The following is a 16,708-nucleotide window of genomic DNA, read 5'->3' as shown; positions in this document are numbered from 1 at the left end:
GCAGAGGTTACGTAGCCCTGGTAGCACAGATAACCCTTGGGAAGGCAACTTATTTTGCAGCCAAAAGCTTCTCTGGTATAAGACTAATGTTTTTGTTTTGTTTTTTCCCATTTTAGCTTTGCTTCACTTTGGTAGCATACTAAACACTTTACAGTTCTAAAGCAATCTGTTCTGTTGAATCTTTTGGAATTGAACAAAATAAAGCAAGGAACAAAAGGAGCAAGGAACAAAATAAAAAAAAAACTATTCCTTTTCATGACATCAGTGAAGACTACTATGTTTGTGTCAAAGGCATAACTAGAACCTTCAGGGCCCCATTGCAAGAAACCATGAAGGGCCCCCCTGACCTCGGGCCCTTCCCACTGATCCCGGGGACCTTTAATACTAATGTCATGGGGACCTTATTACAGTTCTGCAGCAGGACCCTTTCACATGTTCTGCAGCAGGACCCCTTCCTGCCATCTTGGGTAGTGATTCTACCTTTCCTTCAAGCCAAACCTGGACACTTTAGTTTGCTTTGTTTTTGTAGTAATACACTATACATATATATTATACATATATTATGTCATTAAATAACATTTCTAAACATATAGATTTAATCACAGGAGTCCCCTTTTCATCAGAGTCCACAGAGTTCCTCCATTACATCTGAATCCACAAAGTTCCCCTTTACATCGGAATCCACAGAGTTCTCCCTTTAAATTTGAATCTGCAGAGTTACCCTTTTACCACATACATCTTCCCCCTTTACCAATCCACAGAGGTTCCTTACACTTTGCAGACTCTGATGTAAGGGAGAACTCTGGGGACTCTGATTTAAGAAGGAACACTGAGAACTCTGATGTAAGGAGTGACCTCTGATGTAAGGGGGAACACTGCAGACTCTGGTGTAAAGGGGAACTCTGATATAAGGAGGTCTCTGGTAAAAAGAGCCCCCACTTACATCAGGGTTCCCACAGCCTCCCTTGCATCAGAGTCTGCAGAGTTCCCCCGTAAGTGGAATCCACAGAATTTCCACTTACACTATAAGGGAGAGTTCTGTGGACTCTAACGTAAAGGGGAATGTTGATGTAAGGGATGATCTGGGAACCCTGATTTAAGGGGGGCTCTGATGTAAAGGGGGAATGATGTGGACTTTGGTGTAAAGGGGAACTCTGATGTAAGGGGGTTACTGCTCACCAAAGCCCCCATTTACATCAGATTCTGCAGAGCACCTCTTACATTTGAGCCCTCCTTACCTTAGTGTAGAAGCAGGAGAGAGAAGGGAGAGAGGGGGAGATTTCAGTGACAGTGGATAGATGGTGAGCTCACTCACCCAAGGAGGGAGGTTTGTTGATATAGTTCCTGGCTGCTGGGCTTCAGATTTCCCGCCACACCCCCTTTCTGAGACACAGCACTGCTGGGGATTGGAGTTTGGGTGGGTAGACAAAGGAGGAGAAGCAGATCAGTTCTTTCTCTCTCCTCTCCCATTCATGCAGGGCAGGGGCAGGGAAGGGAGGAGAGGCTGAGTGTGAGCTCTGTGAAAGAGAGTAAAAATGGCACTTAGTAACCCAGCTGGAGAGCAACAGTCTGGGCTTTCTGGGCCCTTTACAGTGGTGGAACAGCAGGACAAGTGCAACCTTTGCAACCCTAGTAGTTCTGCTACTTGTTTGTGTATACTGTTTTGCTAACTTAAATCCAATCTGTAAATGTAGAATTGTCATTTTTAAGTTTGTCTTTTTTCCAGTTGCCACAAAGCTATACAATCTTTAACCTAGGATTACTTTTGTATCATAACATTCCTACCCTTGCTTTTACTGTTTCCAGAACAACAACGTATGCAAAGTAAAAAGGTAGAACTTTGGAAGGTTGCCAGGTACATCAGATCAAAGTTAATGGTTATGCAATCTGGAAGGACAGAACATCACTTGCTTATTGTGACAGTCTTTTTCCTTATATTCTTTTTCACTACACCTATACTTTAAGTTTCATTTATTATTCCATGGGCATAGAATAATAAATTAACTTCTGCAATTTAACAAAATATTGTCACCAAGGGGATTCATTCCATAACAAACAGAAAAAGCTAAAAAGCTGAGCAGTATAAACATAAAGTGAATTATTTCCTTGTTGAATTGAATATTTAATTTTGAGCATTTTATAATTTATAAGTTCTGTTCTCTTTAGCACCTACAATACCTTTTCAAAATATAACAGACAAAAACAAACCAGAACAAGAGAAAATATACATAAACTACTTAACTATATGTAAATAATTATAATTTCCTTGAATACTTGTAATGCCATGGTTAGTATTAGCTATACTTCTATAGCAAATAATAGCATTATTATTTTTATTTATTATCTAATATGGTTTTTTCCTACCATTTTGTAAAAGTGGACAAAGACAACTGAGAAAAAAGGAATACAGCAATTAAATAATGGTGACATTGAAAACAAATATTATACTTCCTTCTGACAACTTCCTTTCCCAGTTTCCTTAGGTCAAAGAAAGTAAAAAAGGCAACATTCAAACTGACCTTATTTATATGGATTGATGAAGCTACCTGCATGGGTTTTTAAGGGTTATTTATAAAACCCTTAAACCAAACATAAAAGTTATATTAAACACTTTTTTTTTTTTTTTAAATTTAACTGTCTTTACCTGTGCCTACCTTGTATGCCTCTACTCCTCTTTTTTAAGCTTTCCTTTTTAGCTGTTCCTGCCAGTCCCAGGATTCACAACCCCCACTTACCTGTACTCGGGTGTCTCCTGTATCCTGTGAGATGCTATGGAAACAAACTTGTATGCATGCTTTAGCCTGTGCCATTGCATCTTGAATCTTGTTATTGTAGCAATAGGGGAGGTGGTCATGTGGCCATAATATGCATGCACTTCAACTAACAACAGGGCATGCATGTGCTTTTTTTATGTAATGAGGATGTGAGTAGGCCTAGGGCGTATGCGCAGTACGACCAGTCTAATGAGGTATTCTGTACTGCTGGATTTCTAGATTGAGAAAGCTATCATGTTCCGTGAATGGATGAGTGACAGATATCCCCCTTCTTCAGAGCTATTGCAAAGAAAATAGTATATATATATATATATATATATATATATATATATAAATTTCCTATTTCCTATGTTTATATTAAGGTATATTAACTCATACATATATTGCTATATTGGTCCAGTTTATAATAAGGTAGCAACTCAAATAAACACAGATATATACAGTTGCAAGAAAAAGTATGTGAACCCCTTGGTATTACGTGGAGTTTTGCATGAATTGGGCATAAAATGTGCTCTGAACGTCATCTAAGTCACAACAATAGAAGAACACAGTCTGCTGAACATAATACTACACAAACATTAGATGTTGCCATTGTTTAATTTCACATAACATGTAAACATTCACAGTGCAGGGAGGAAAAAGTATGTGAGGCCCTAGCTTAATGACTTCTCCCAGAGCTAATTGGAGCCAGGAGTGAGCCAACCTTGACTCCAATCAGTGTGATGATATTGGATGTGTTGCTGACAGCTGTCCTGCCCTTAAAAAACACACACCTGTTTTGGGTTTACTGGTTTCAAGAAGCACTGTCTGATGTGAACCATGCCTCGCAGAAAAGAGCTCTCAGAAGACCTACCATCAAGAATTGTTGACTTGCATGAAGCTGGAAAGGGTTACAAAAGTATCTCCAAAAGCCTTGATGGTAAGACAGACTGTCTACAAATGGAGAAAGTTTAGCACTGTTGCTACTCTCCCTAGGCGCGGTCGTCCTGTAAAAATGACTGCAAGAGCACAGCGCAGAATGCTGCATGAGGTAAAGAAGAATCCCAGAGTGTCAGCTAAAGACCTACAGAAATCTCTGGCACATGCTAACATTTTTGTTGACACATCTACAATAAGGAAAACATTAAACAAGAATGGAGTACATGGGAGGACACCACGGAGGAAGCCATTGCTGTCCAAAAAGAATATTGCAGCACGTTTGAAGTTTGCAAAAGAGCACCTGGATGTTCCACAGCACTACTGGCAAAATATACTGTGGACAGATGAAACCAAGATTGAGTTGTTTGGGAAGAACACACAACACTATGTGTGGAGAAAAAAGGCACAGCACACCAACATCAAAACCTCATCCCCACTGTGAAACATGGCGGAGGGAGCATCATGGTTTGGGGCTGCTTTGCTGCCTCAGGTCCTGGATGGATTGTTGTCATTGATGGGAAAATGAATTCCAGAGTTTATCAAGACATTTTGCAGGAAAACATACGACCATCTGTCCGCCAACTGAAGCTCCGCAGAGGATGGGTGATGCAACAGGACAATGACCCAAAGCATACAAGTAATTCAACAAAACAATGGCTGCAACAGCACAGAATACACCTTCTGGAGTGGCCCAGTCAGAGTCCTGACCTCAACCCGATTGAAATGCTGTGGCATGACCTTAAGAGAGCGATTCACACCAGACATCCCAAGATTATTGCTACACTGAAACAGTTTTGTGAAGAGGAGTGGCCCAAAATGACTCCAGGTCATTGTGCAGGTCTAATCTGCAACTACAGGAAACGTTTGGTTGAGGTTATTGCTGCCAAAGGAGGGTCAACCAGTTATTAAGTCCAAAGGATCACATACTTTTTCCTCCCTGCACTGTGAATGTTTACATGTTATGTGAAATTAAACCATGGCAACATGTAATGTTTGTGTAGTATTATGTTCAGCAGACTGTGTTCTTCTATTGTTGTGACTTAGATGACGTTCAGAGCACATTTTATGCCCAATTCATGCAAAACTCCACATAATCCCAAGGGGTTCACATACTTTTTCTTGCAACTGTATATATATATATATACCTAGGTGAATATCATGAACCCCTTCATGGCATGGTATCTTTATCTCCTTGCCAGGGGAGAAAAGTGGAAACAAATAAAAGTGTGTTTGAAAAAAAAATAGATCAAGGTTTGATCTAGGTCAGGGTTAGTGTTAGGGTCAAGGAAAGGGTCAAAACTAAATAAAAAAAAAAGACACTATTTTGGGTAAATTTTCCTTTGATCATTTAAACGTGAGATATCCATTTAGTATTTATCATTTACCACCAATTAAAAATCGAATTTGTCCTGAAAAAAAACAAGGTATAATCACCTGGATACACAAAGTAGTTACAATGATACCGTGGATATAAAAAGTCTACACTCCCTGTTAAAATGTCAGATTTCTTTGATGTAAACAAATGAGACAAAGATAAATCATTTCAGAACTTTTTCCACATTTATTGTGACATATAAACTTGACCTATAAACTGTACAACTCAGTTGAACAACAAACTGAAATCTTTTAGGTGGAGGGAAGTAAAAATAAAAAAACTAAAATAATATGGTTCCATAAGTGTGTACACCATTAAACTAATACTTTGTTGAAGCACCTTTTGTGTGTATTACTATAATCTTCTTCTGGTGAAGCCATTCCATTATTGATTTGGATGTATGCTTTGGGTCGTTGTCATGCAGAAAGATGAAGTTCCTCTTCATGTTCAGCTTTCCAGCAGAAGCCTGAAGGTTTTGTGCCATTATTAACTGGTATTTGGAACTGTTCATAATTCCCTCTACATTAACTAAGGCCCCAGTTCTAGATGAAGAAAAACAGCATAAAGCATGATGCTGCCACCACCATGCTTCACTGTGGGTATGGTGTTCTTTTGGTGATGTGTAGTGTTGTTTTTGCACCAACTTCCTTGCATAGTAATAAAAGAGGAGAATGGCTTCATTACATTTACTTGTAGCTTCACTTTGTGCTCTTTTCACTAGCCCCTCCCTCATAAAATGTTCACATTTACTGCTAACTAAAGCGAACAATTAAAAAAAAAGTGTACTGAGAGGAATACTGTCCTTACTGATCTACTTCTAATATTGGTTACCTCACTGGTTTTATTTGCTACCTGGTAATTGACCCTGGACAAACATCCAGTCAAAAAATCAGAACAAAACCAGAGATTACTTTATCGTGCCTGTTTGAGACCCTTTGAGCCCTGCTCCCTTAGGACCTTTATTCTTCATATCCTCTGTATATCTATTTTCTTCTATATTCTCAAGATGGGCTTATACCAATCCTTTATACTTTGTGAGCCAGACAAGCCTGCTATTTTTTCTTATATTTTGCTCTCCTAGGACTCCTGGGACTCTTCTCTTTTTCTCTTCTTAACCCTGGGAATCCTCCCCTCCTCTCCTTCACCCCTTGGTCCCCTATGTCACTCAGGGGTCCACTGCACAATAAGCCCCCAACAGCTCTCACTCACCCTTCTCTTCTCTGGCTCCAAGCTTTGAGTGTAGGGCTTCCACAGCAGTTCAGTCCTAGGGGGGATTCCTCTGGGTTTCCAGTACTCTTCTTTTTTATTTATTGGGATTTGGCCCAGGGAATCAGGGTGGGTCTTCTGGTTCTCCTGAGTCTCCCAGACCCAGGATCGATCAGCCGTCCGGGGGGTATAGGCAGAAGTAAGCTGGCGGCTCCCTCTTACATCGAAATGCCGGCCGGCTTTTTCTTTCTCCCAGAGATCCTCCATGGCTGGTCACGTGCTCCCGCCAGGTCACCTCGCCTCCCAGCCGCCCGGATCTCCCCCTTGTGAAGCACCGGGGGGACCAGCACGTCACTGCAGCCTCCGTCCAGCTCCCATCTCCGGCTCTCCGGTCTCTCCTCCATGGCCCTCCAGACTCCGGTGAGTCAGTTTCTGTATCCCTGCTACGGAGGGTCACTGGGGAGGTCGGGTAGCGGAGCCTAGCAGAGAGCTAGTGCCGCACGCTCCCCACAGCCGCCATGTTCAGGCTCCTCCCCGTCAATGCAAACACTTAATCCGGTGGATTTTTTTTCCTCTTCTTCCTCTCTCACCCCCCTGGCCTCACTTCTGTCGATGTGGTAGTTCCTCTGGAGCTCCGGTTGAGGGGGGAAGTGAAGATTTTTTTCTGAGTCCAGTTGATAGAGAGGGGGGATCTGGGGAGGTCGGAGGAGAGGCAAGCCATCCATGGGCGGAGCTTATGCCCAAAGTTTCAAATCAATGGTGGGAATAGATCCACAAATGATTTGTAGGCAGTTTTCAAGCCTAAAAACGGGTAGGGGAAAAATAAGAGAGGGTGATAGGGAAGGGGTGGGAGGGGGGGGAGATGGGGGTTGGGTTGGAGGGAGGGGGGGGAGGGGCTGCTGGGCTAATACTCTGCATGATAGTAGGAATTAAGAGGAGGAGGCGAATTGGAGGAGAGATAGAGAGAACTAAGAAGGATGGAAGAAATACAGTTTATAACGTATAATGTGAATGGGTTGAATTGTCCTGGGAAAAGATTTAAGATGTTTAAAGAGTTACATCATAGGGCATCGTCAGTGGTATTTTTACAGGAGACACATTTCGAGATAGAGTCAAACGTGAAATTAAAATCTAAATATTATCCAACATGGTACTACGCTGACTCACCAATTAAAAGAGCAAAAGGGGTTGCAATAGGATTGGCAAAGAATATGAGATTTGAGCTGGAGGATAGAAAGACCAATCCGGAGGGGAGATTCTTGTTCTTGAAAGGTAAACTTCAGGGAATTGAGTGTGCATTAGCCAATATATATTGCCCCAATAAGAAGCCGGAGATGTATTTGAAGGGTCTGCTGAAAAAATTGATAGATTTTAAAAAAGGGCGTTTGATAGTAGCAGGAAATTTAAATTTCTGTATGGACCCACAAAAGGATGCAACCTCTTCTGTGCAGAGAGAGGGGGGTAGGTCTCTGAGAGCTTTGAAAAAAGCGATCCATGAGTTCCAAGTGGTGGACACCTGAAGAATAATGCATATGAAAGACAGAGACTATACCTTCTTCTCAAATGCCCATGAGATATACTCGAGACTGGATTATATTTTAATAGATCATCAACTCATTGAACTTTTGGTTAAAATAGAAATAGAGACAAGAACGTTCTCGGATCACGCTCCTGTCGTAATGAAAATGGGATGGGGAAGACGGTGGACGGGAGGTCTAGGATAGAGGTTAAATGAGGCTCTTCTCCTGGATGAGGATATAGCTCAGAAGATCGGGGAAGAGATTAAGGTATATTTTAAGGAGAATGAGACAGAGGAAGTATCGATAGCTACAGTATGGGAGAGCCATAAGGTATATATAAGAGGAATCTTGATTGTGATGGGAGCAAGGAAGAAAAAGGAAAGAAGAGAGAGGGTTAGTGGGCTTCTAAAAGAAATATTGGACTTGGAGCAGATACATAAGAAGAAAATAACAAAAGAAACAAGACAGAAGTTAATGGATAAAAAAGATGAGTTAGAGATGTTGATGGAAGAGGAGAGGAGAAGAGTATATAACAAAGTCTTAAGTGAGAGATATAGATGGGGAGACGGACCAGGAAAATACTTAATGAGAGCTCTGAACAAAAAGAAAAATAGGAATGACATAGAAAAGATAAAAAGTCCTAAGGGGGAGTTGGTCCACTCAACTAAAGAGATTATTAGTTTAAGAGATTATTAGATTATAAGTTTTTACGGAGTATTATAGAAAGCTGTATAATATTAGCCCCCAAGGTTCTCTAAAAGAAATTGGAGAGGGTATCAATGAAAAAAGGATGATATATTTAAAAAACACGGGATTACCAAAGCTAAGTGAAGCACAATTGAACTCCTTGGACGTGGAAATTTCCCAGGAAGAAATAAAAGCAGCATTAAGAAGTACAGGGGGTGGAAAAAGCCCAGGACCAGATGGTTACACAGTTAAGTACTATAAAAAATATAGTGAATTATTATTACCTAAGCTTCAGAAGTATATTAACGCTCTGGGAGGTGATATGGAGGTGAGGAGAGAATCTCTACAAGCCCATGTTGTACTTATTCACAAGGAGGGAAAAGATCGTTCTCAGTGCTCCAGCTGTAGACCAATTTCATTACTGAACACTGATACCAAGTTGTACGCAAAGGTTCTAGCAAATAGGTTGAAAGACCTAATGCCTGAATGGATTCATGGAGATCAGGTGGGCTTTGTCCCAGGGAGAGAGGGTAGAGATAACAGGTTGAGAAGTCTGATGCTTATTCAGAAAAATAGAAAAGGGAAAGCCCCGGTGGTGCTCTTGTCAATTGATGCCGAGAAGGCATTTGATAGAGTAGACTGGGGCTTTATGATGGACAACTTAGAAGCTCTGGGGATTGGAGAGAGAATGCGTGAGTGGACAGGTAAATTATATAGGGAGCCCACCGCAATCATTACGGTAAATGGGGAGAGGTCGGAACCCATTGTCCCCTTTGTTGTATGTTTTGTCGTTGGAACTCCTGTTGTCAATAATAAGGGATAGTGGAGCGGTAAAAGGAAATCAGACAGAAACTATAGAACATAAAGTAGCGGCCTTTGCGGACGACCTATTGTTCTATGTGGGGAACCCCCGAATAACAATCCCAAATATAATGAAGATCTTGAAGGAGTATGGTGAACTATCAAACCTAAAAATTAATCCAACAACAACAGAGATTCTGAACATTAATATACCAAAGAGCGAAAAAGAAAAGCTACAAAAAGAATTCCCCTTTATATGGAGAGAAAAAGATATAAAATACCTAGGAATAAAACTTACTGTCTCATATAAACACTTGAATGGATTAAACTATATTTCTTTGATAAACGAGATCAGAGAAGAATTAAAAACACTAGAAGGAGGAAATCCATCATGGATAGGACGTATAAACCTAGTTAAAATGGTAATTATACCTAAAATACTGTATAGATTTCAAATGGTTCCAGTCAAACTCCCAGAGGCTTTCTTTAAGATAATAAAAAAAATGTTAACAAGATATATATGCAGGAAAAAAAAAACAAGAATATCATATGAAACATTGAGTAGGACTAAAGAGAAAGGGGGAATGGGACTGCCAGATGTCAGGAGATACTATAAAGCAGTAGTTTTAGCAAGAATTTATGATTGGACATTTAACCATAAGGGGAAAAGTTGGGTAAAAATCGAAAATGAACTTAGTGGAATTAGTTTGAGTAAGATGATATGGGTTCCAGCACAGTATAGAGGAATTAAAGAAAGCACAAGTATCTACACTTTAAATGTTTTAAGGGTATGGGATAATTTACACAAAAACATGAAATGGGAATTCAACTCTATATTAATGCCTCTTGCAAACACTAAGTACTTCCCTCCAGGAAAGGATGAGATATCAGGGAGATGGTTTAAAAAGGAAGATATCCAATTGAGAGATGTTCTGGTAGAGGGGGAATTGAGACCATTTAAAGAATTAAAAGAGAAGAAGGGAGATATTTTTACTAGAATAGATGAGTGGAAATATCATCAATTAAAATGTTTCATTGGAAATCTCCCGAAACCCCTGATATTAAAAAAGGAGTGGAATATGTTTGAAAAGCTGTTAGAAACACGAAGGGATGGGAAGCACGGTATTGCTAAAATCTATAGAATACTCACAGAATTAGACACAAACACAAAGTTAACTTTTATAACAAAATGGGAAAGAGATATGGAAGTGGTGTTAGATGAGGATAAACAGAAAAAGATATTTAGATTGATACACGAGAACGTTAGTATGAGAGAGGTGGAGATTAATTATAAGTGTTTGACACGTTGGCATATTACACCGAGTATTGAGCATAAGATGAGTGGGGAAAATTCAAAAATGTGTTGGAGAGGATGCGGAGAGATGGGCACGGTGTTACACATATGGTGGGAATGTCCGAAAATTCTAAATTTTTGGAAGACAATAGTTAAACTGATTGAAATAATAACTGGAAATGACATAGGGTTAGACCCAACGATGTGCCTCCTACACAATGTTGAGACATCAGTAAACAAATACAAAGAATCAGGAGTATGGTACTACTTAAACGCTGCAAAAGCTTTGATACCCAAGTTTTGGCAGAAAACAGAGGTGCCGAAGGAGGAAGACTGGATCAATAGAGTAAACCAGATTGGTAGAATGGAAAAATTTCACAATATGCAGGAAGATAGGATGGGAGTATATTATATGAGATGGGAAAAATGGGAAAAATCAGGATTGAAAGAGAAATACAGAAAACTATAAACTAGGACGTTACCTAAAGTCATTAGGCCTCCAGAGAAAAGAGTGGGGTAGAGCTTGCAGAGGGGAGGGAGGGGGGTGGAAATGGGTCGGGAGGGTCGGGAAAGAAAAGAGTTTTTAGAAGGGGAAATGTTATGAACGTTTATATGTGTTGTGTCTCCTTTTATGGATATTTGTAATAACATGAAAAATTAATAAATATTTAAATTAAAAAAAAAAAAACAGAGATTACTCCTGTGACCTAAAGTTAGTCAACAGTGGGTTACTGCCAGCTAGCAGCTGACAGGGTAGAACCGAGTTGCGGTCAAGAAGGATCTCAGAAACATTGTTAGGTTCCACCCCGCTTTTCAAATTGACATCTGGCTCTTTCTCTTAGCTTGCAGATGAGATCCAGAGCAAGTAGTATCCACCCCCTACTCTCTTTCCTTTAAAGCTGGCCATACATTCAGCAGGGACTTGCAGAATTGCAGTGTATCGATACACATATTTTCTAGTTTTATTGTTTCACATCAGAAATTTCATGAAATTACTATATTGCCTTTGTAAGTACCTTGTGTTTGCAACAAATGTTTCAATAATCACAGGTAAACACCAATGACTTACAACCAAAATATGAGGTGATTCGTTGGTCTCATGTTTTTTTGAGCTTCTGAATACTCCTCAATGACAGTGGGAATTTCCAGCTGGGGCTCAATAATTATATCCTGGTGCACTCCATGATTTAAAACTAAATTAAAAGGTACAAAAATGACAAATTCTAAATTAGTATAAGTATAAAGAAGTATTTTCAGGACTGACACTAGAAAATGTAATTTCATAACCACAAAAATCTCTCTATCCAGCTTCACATTCTCCAAAGGGAAAAAAAAAAGTTTACAACCTCACTGCAGCTGTCCTTTCAATTCTCAAAGGAATCATCAACCACATCTCAGTACTATAGCCAACTTCTGAAATATTACTTATTCCTGTTGGAACTGCTGATATAGGCATTACACTGAAATAAAACAAATTCAAACAAATGTGCACAGATCTGCATTTTCCTTTTATTTATGACTTTGAGAAGGACAAAAATGTCTTGACTTGTAGTGCAACTGATCAGACAGCCCCATTCAGAATGTAGGTACACATTTTAATTGACTGAAATGTCTTAAGCATGAAAGGACTTAAAGTGGTTCTAAAAGCATACTTTTTTTTAACTTAAAAGATGGAACATGTAATATGTTTCTGCTCTTGCAGCAGCCTGGTGATCTGAGCCCTGTGTGTGACAGTAGTATGGGGAGAAATTCCCTGTACAAATTTTCACTTTTTCAAAAGAGTGCGGCTGACTTCTGTGAATGAATTTACTACAACTACTGATATCTTTTGCAGCTGTCGGCTTGGGGTTCTCAATGAACTACAATGGCAATGTTGAGCACTGTGGTAGTTGACTGATTGCCCATAATGCATTCAATGCTCCCTCATTACTTACCTGGCTCCTCTTTCAATTCAGCACTGTGCTTGTCCACAGCAGCTCTGCTTTCATCCCCTTGTGACAACACACAGAGGCAGCAGTGAGAGCCAAAGGCTATTGCTGTTGTCAATCAAATCCACTGACAGCCTGGCTTAGGAGCTTGCTATGTGGGCAGTCAAGAGGAGGACTAGAGAATGCCAGCAAAAGACCCCAGAAGAGGAGGCAAGAAACCGTGCTGTGCAATATCCTTGCACAGAACAGGTATAAAAAGCAAAAAGTGTGCCTTTACAACCACTTTAAAGTGGACCGTGGAGTAAATTTCAATGTCTATCTACATTATCCTGGCCTCTCCCACTTCACAAATCCTCTAGTAGAAGGTGTAAAAAGTACCTGCAAAGAAAAATATTATAGTTGATACTTACCTCACCCTATCTTCTGCTTGCAGCACCTTGGAGATAATGACGTCTTTCCGGAAAGATCCTGGGGAATACAGAGCAGCTGAAATCTTACCAGAAAACTTTCTTGCAAGAGACTAGAGTGACTTCTTTTGAGACATTGGGCTCATGTACACAGCGGCTGATAAACTCAAGTTTAGGAGCTGTCCAGCATTTTTTTCAGCAGCCCCTGAACTCACTCTAATGTTTTCCTATGTGTCCATGTACACATCTTCATTTACAGTTGTTTACAGGCAGTTGAGTTTCCAGTCGTTTTTTTTTTAACGCAGAATACTAGCATTCAGCAGTAGATTTTATCAGTGTTTCAAATGCCAAATGCTTGTAAATGTTCGTAAATGTGGCTAAACATGGCTAACCCCGTTTATAAGCGTTTGCATTTGAAACCTTTTATTAACTCTTCCATTTCCAGATGCTGTCCAGAGCCTTTTTTCATCATGAAAAATGCATGCAAAGCTTTTTCCCGGTACTCAGATGGACCTAGCACACCATACTTTGAGGTTTTGCATGAAAGAAAATATGCTAGACACTGCTGCAATGATTTCTGCACAGAAATGAGCTGGAACACATCCAAACTCCACGAAAAAAAAGACAGCTAATCTCAACAAACACTGCTCTCTCTGCTTCTGTTCTCTCTATTTCTCTCAAAATGTCTGAAATAGTTAATTTGTTACTGTTTTTCAGGGCATTCTGGGCATTTTGGAAGGTCTCCTGAGGTTATCTTTAAAAAACACTTCTAAACGCAAACGCTCATAAACGTGCATAAATGCGGTATGCAAACGTGGCTAAACAGACTTTTTTTAACTTACATTTTCCAGCAGTCAGTCTCCATCGTTCTGAAATGTCCCATGTACATGGGGCCTTTACCTTCTCTGCATTACCCAAGAATCTTCCTAGTGGGACTGTGAAATCACACCCAGCAGTGCCAAGGAGAAGTGAGGCAAATACAAATTTAAGAAAAAACAGACATACACACACACAAAATCAGTGTGGGACCTCCCTAAAAGTAATATTAGGCCATTATTCAAGCATACAATCTGACTGGCCAGTAAAGGAAGAGCAGCAAGCATGTGCCTCCCCTCTGGACCATACCATGCCACATGCCTTAAACAGATGTAGGTACCTTGTCCTCATCCAGAGAATTCTTGCATTTTCTTGTGAGTTATTTTTTGAGTCAGCTGTTGCTATAAAAATACACTGGTTAAGGCTCTTTTCTGTACATGCTGTCTACTTTTTACTTTTGTTTTGAGGAGTCTGTTAGTCTGCTGCTTTACTTGACTTAGGGTGTCCTGTGCCCTTACCCCTCTCTCCCGGAAGTGACTGGCACCCATTTTGCTACAATTGTCCACAATCCACCATGCCGAGTACCTAGTAACTCACACCATGAGGTGAAATGTCAGCCCACCCTGTCCCTGGGGGGTCACCTCTATGCCTCTGGAGGTCAGGGGGGCTCTACAGGTATGAGCATGTCTCCTGTGTAGAGAGATCCAACCATTGCTATATCAGCCATTTTCTAGTTCCTAATAACTGTATCTACAAGGAATAGAGTGATGGTGGATAGAGGAGCGTATTGACCAAAATATTGGTTGCAGCATATCTAGGATGTGGCCAAAGAGTTACACACTCAGAGTTGTAGTTACAGAATCCATATCAAAGCACCCAGAATTGTTTTGATAATTTTAGTAAGGGAACTGCTCACTTCAGCTATGTGTATACAAAGGAGCATGGGGGAGCTCTTGTCCATAATGGGCATGGTATTGACACAGCTCCAGATGATCCACATTGGCTCAAAAATGATATGTTCCAGAAATATTTAGACAGAATAAAGGTAAATAAAGCACCTGGACTGGATGGCATACACCCACAGGTCCTTAAAGCATTGAGCTCTGTCATTTCAAAGCCATTGTTTCTAATTTTAGTTACTCTTTCATGACTGGCATAGTACCACTGGATCAGCGTAAGGCCAATGAGGTGCCAATATTTAAAAAGGGAGCAAAATATTTACCAAGTAATTATTGACCTGTTAGTTTAACTTATATAGTTGGGAAGATACTGGAGAGTTTAATAAACGATCACATAGATGAGTTCTTGCTGGAAAGAAAAATTTTAAGCAACAGACAGCATGGATTCATGAAAGACAGAAGTTGTCAAACAAATCTGATTTCTTTTTATGAGGAGGTGAGTAAAACCTTGGACAGAGGGGTGGCTGTGGACGTGGTATACTTGGATTTTGCAAAAGCATTTGACACAGTTCCCCACACATGGCTAATGTGTAAGGTAAAGTTTACAGGCTTGGAAAAATCTGTATGTAAATGGATAGAAAACTGGCCAAAAAATCGTATTCAGAGAGTAGTGGTTAATGATTCATACTCTGAATGGTCTAGGGTTGTTAGTGGTGTGCTCCAAGGTTCAGTGTTGGGACCCTTACTTTTTAATTTATTTATAAACATAGGGTCTGGGGTTAACAATACCATATCAGTCTTTGCATATGACACCAAGCTTTACAGTGGAATAACATCCTTACAGGGTGTCTTCAACTTACAAGCCAACCTCAATGCACTGTTTAATTGGGCAACTATGTGGCAAATGAGGTTTAATGTTGATAAATGTAAGGTTATGCACTTGGGAGCTAAGAATATGCATGCATCATACATACTAGGGGGAGTACAACTGGGGAAATCAATGGTGGAGAAGGATCTGGGAGTTCTGGTAGATCACAAGCTTAATAATGGCATGCAATGCCAAGGTTTGGTTTCTAAAGCAAGCAAAATCTTCTCTGTATTAAAAGAGGTATTGACTCCAGAGACAGAGATATCATATTACCCCTGTACAAATCATTAGTAATACCTCATCTGGAATATGCAGTTCAGTTTTGGGCACCAATTCACAAAAAGAATATTGGGGAACTGGAGAAAGTGCAGAGAAGGACAGCCAAACTGATAACAGACATGCAGGAGATCAACTATGAGGAAACATTAAAGGAATTTAATTTATTCTCTCTTGAGAAGAGGAGATTAAGGGGGGATATGATCAACGTGTATAAATACATCAGTGGTTCATATAGTGAATTTGGTGTAGAGTTATTCACCCTGAGGTCATTACAGAGGACAAGGGAGCACTCTTTACATCTGGAGGAAAAGAGATTTAATCTTTAAATACGGAAAGGCTTCTTTGAAGTAAGCTGTGAAAATGTGGAATAGACTCCCTCAAGAGTTGGTTGTGGCCAGCTCAATAAATTGCTTTTAAAAAAGGCCTGGATTCTTTCCTAGATAATATATACTATATTAATATAGTATATATTAATATATACATAATATAACTGGATACTAACATTTACTGTATAGGTAAAGTTAATCCAGGGAATATCTGATTGCCTCTCGGGGGATCAGGAAGGAATTTTTCACCTGCAGGAGCAAATTGAATCATGCTTTGCTGGGTTTTTTGCCTTCCTCTGGTTCATCTGGGGGTATAGGATTATAACTTTTTTTTTTTTTGTGTATGGTTGAACTAGATGGACATTTGTCTGTTTTCAGCCAGACTAGCTATGTAAATATGTAACTATGAACAGTGCTCTTATTTGTTTACAGTTTAGTAGATGATTGGGGGAGGGGGGAGGGGAATCCACTACTGTTTTGCTTGTAGCTTTGTGTAGCAAGTGCCCAGATTTTGGGTGACCATTCCTGCTTGGGACTTTAAAGCAGTAAAGCTACATTTACAAATGTTGGAGCAATTTCTCTCTTTATGAAGGTGTCAAATAATTTTTAG

This window comes from Staurois parvus, unplaced genomic scaffold (assembly GCF_062004578.1).
Source record: "Staurois parvus isolate SC_StPar_1 unplaced genomic scaffold, SC_StPar_1.0 ptg001002l, whole genome shotgun sequence".
Lineage (NCBI taxonomy): Eukaryota > Metazoa > Chordata > Amphibia > Anura > Ranidae > Staurois > Staurois parvus.
This window is presented reverse-complemented; position numbering follows the sequence as displayed.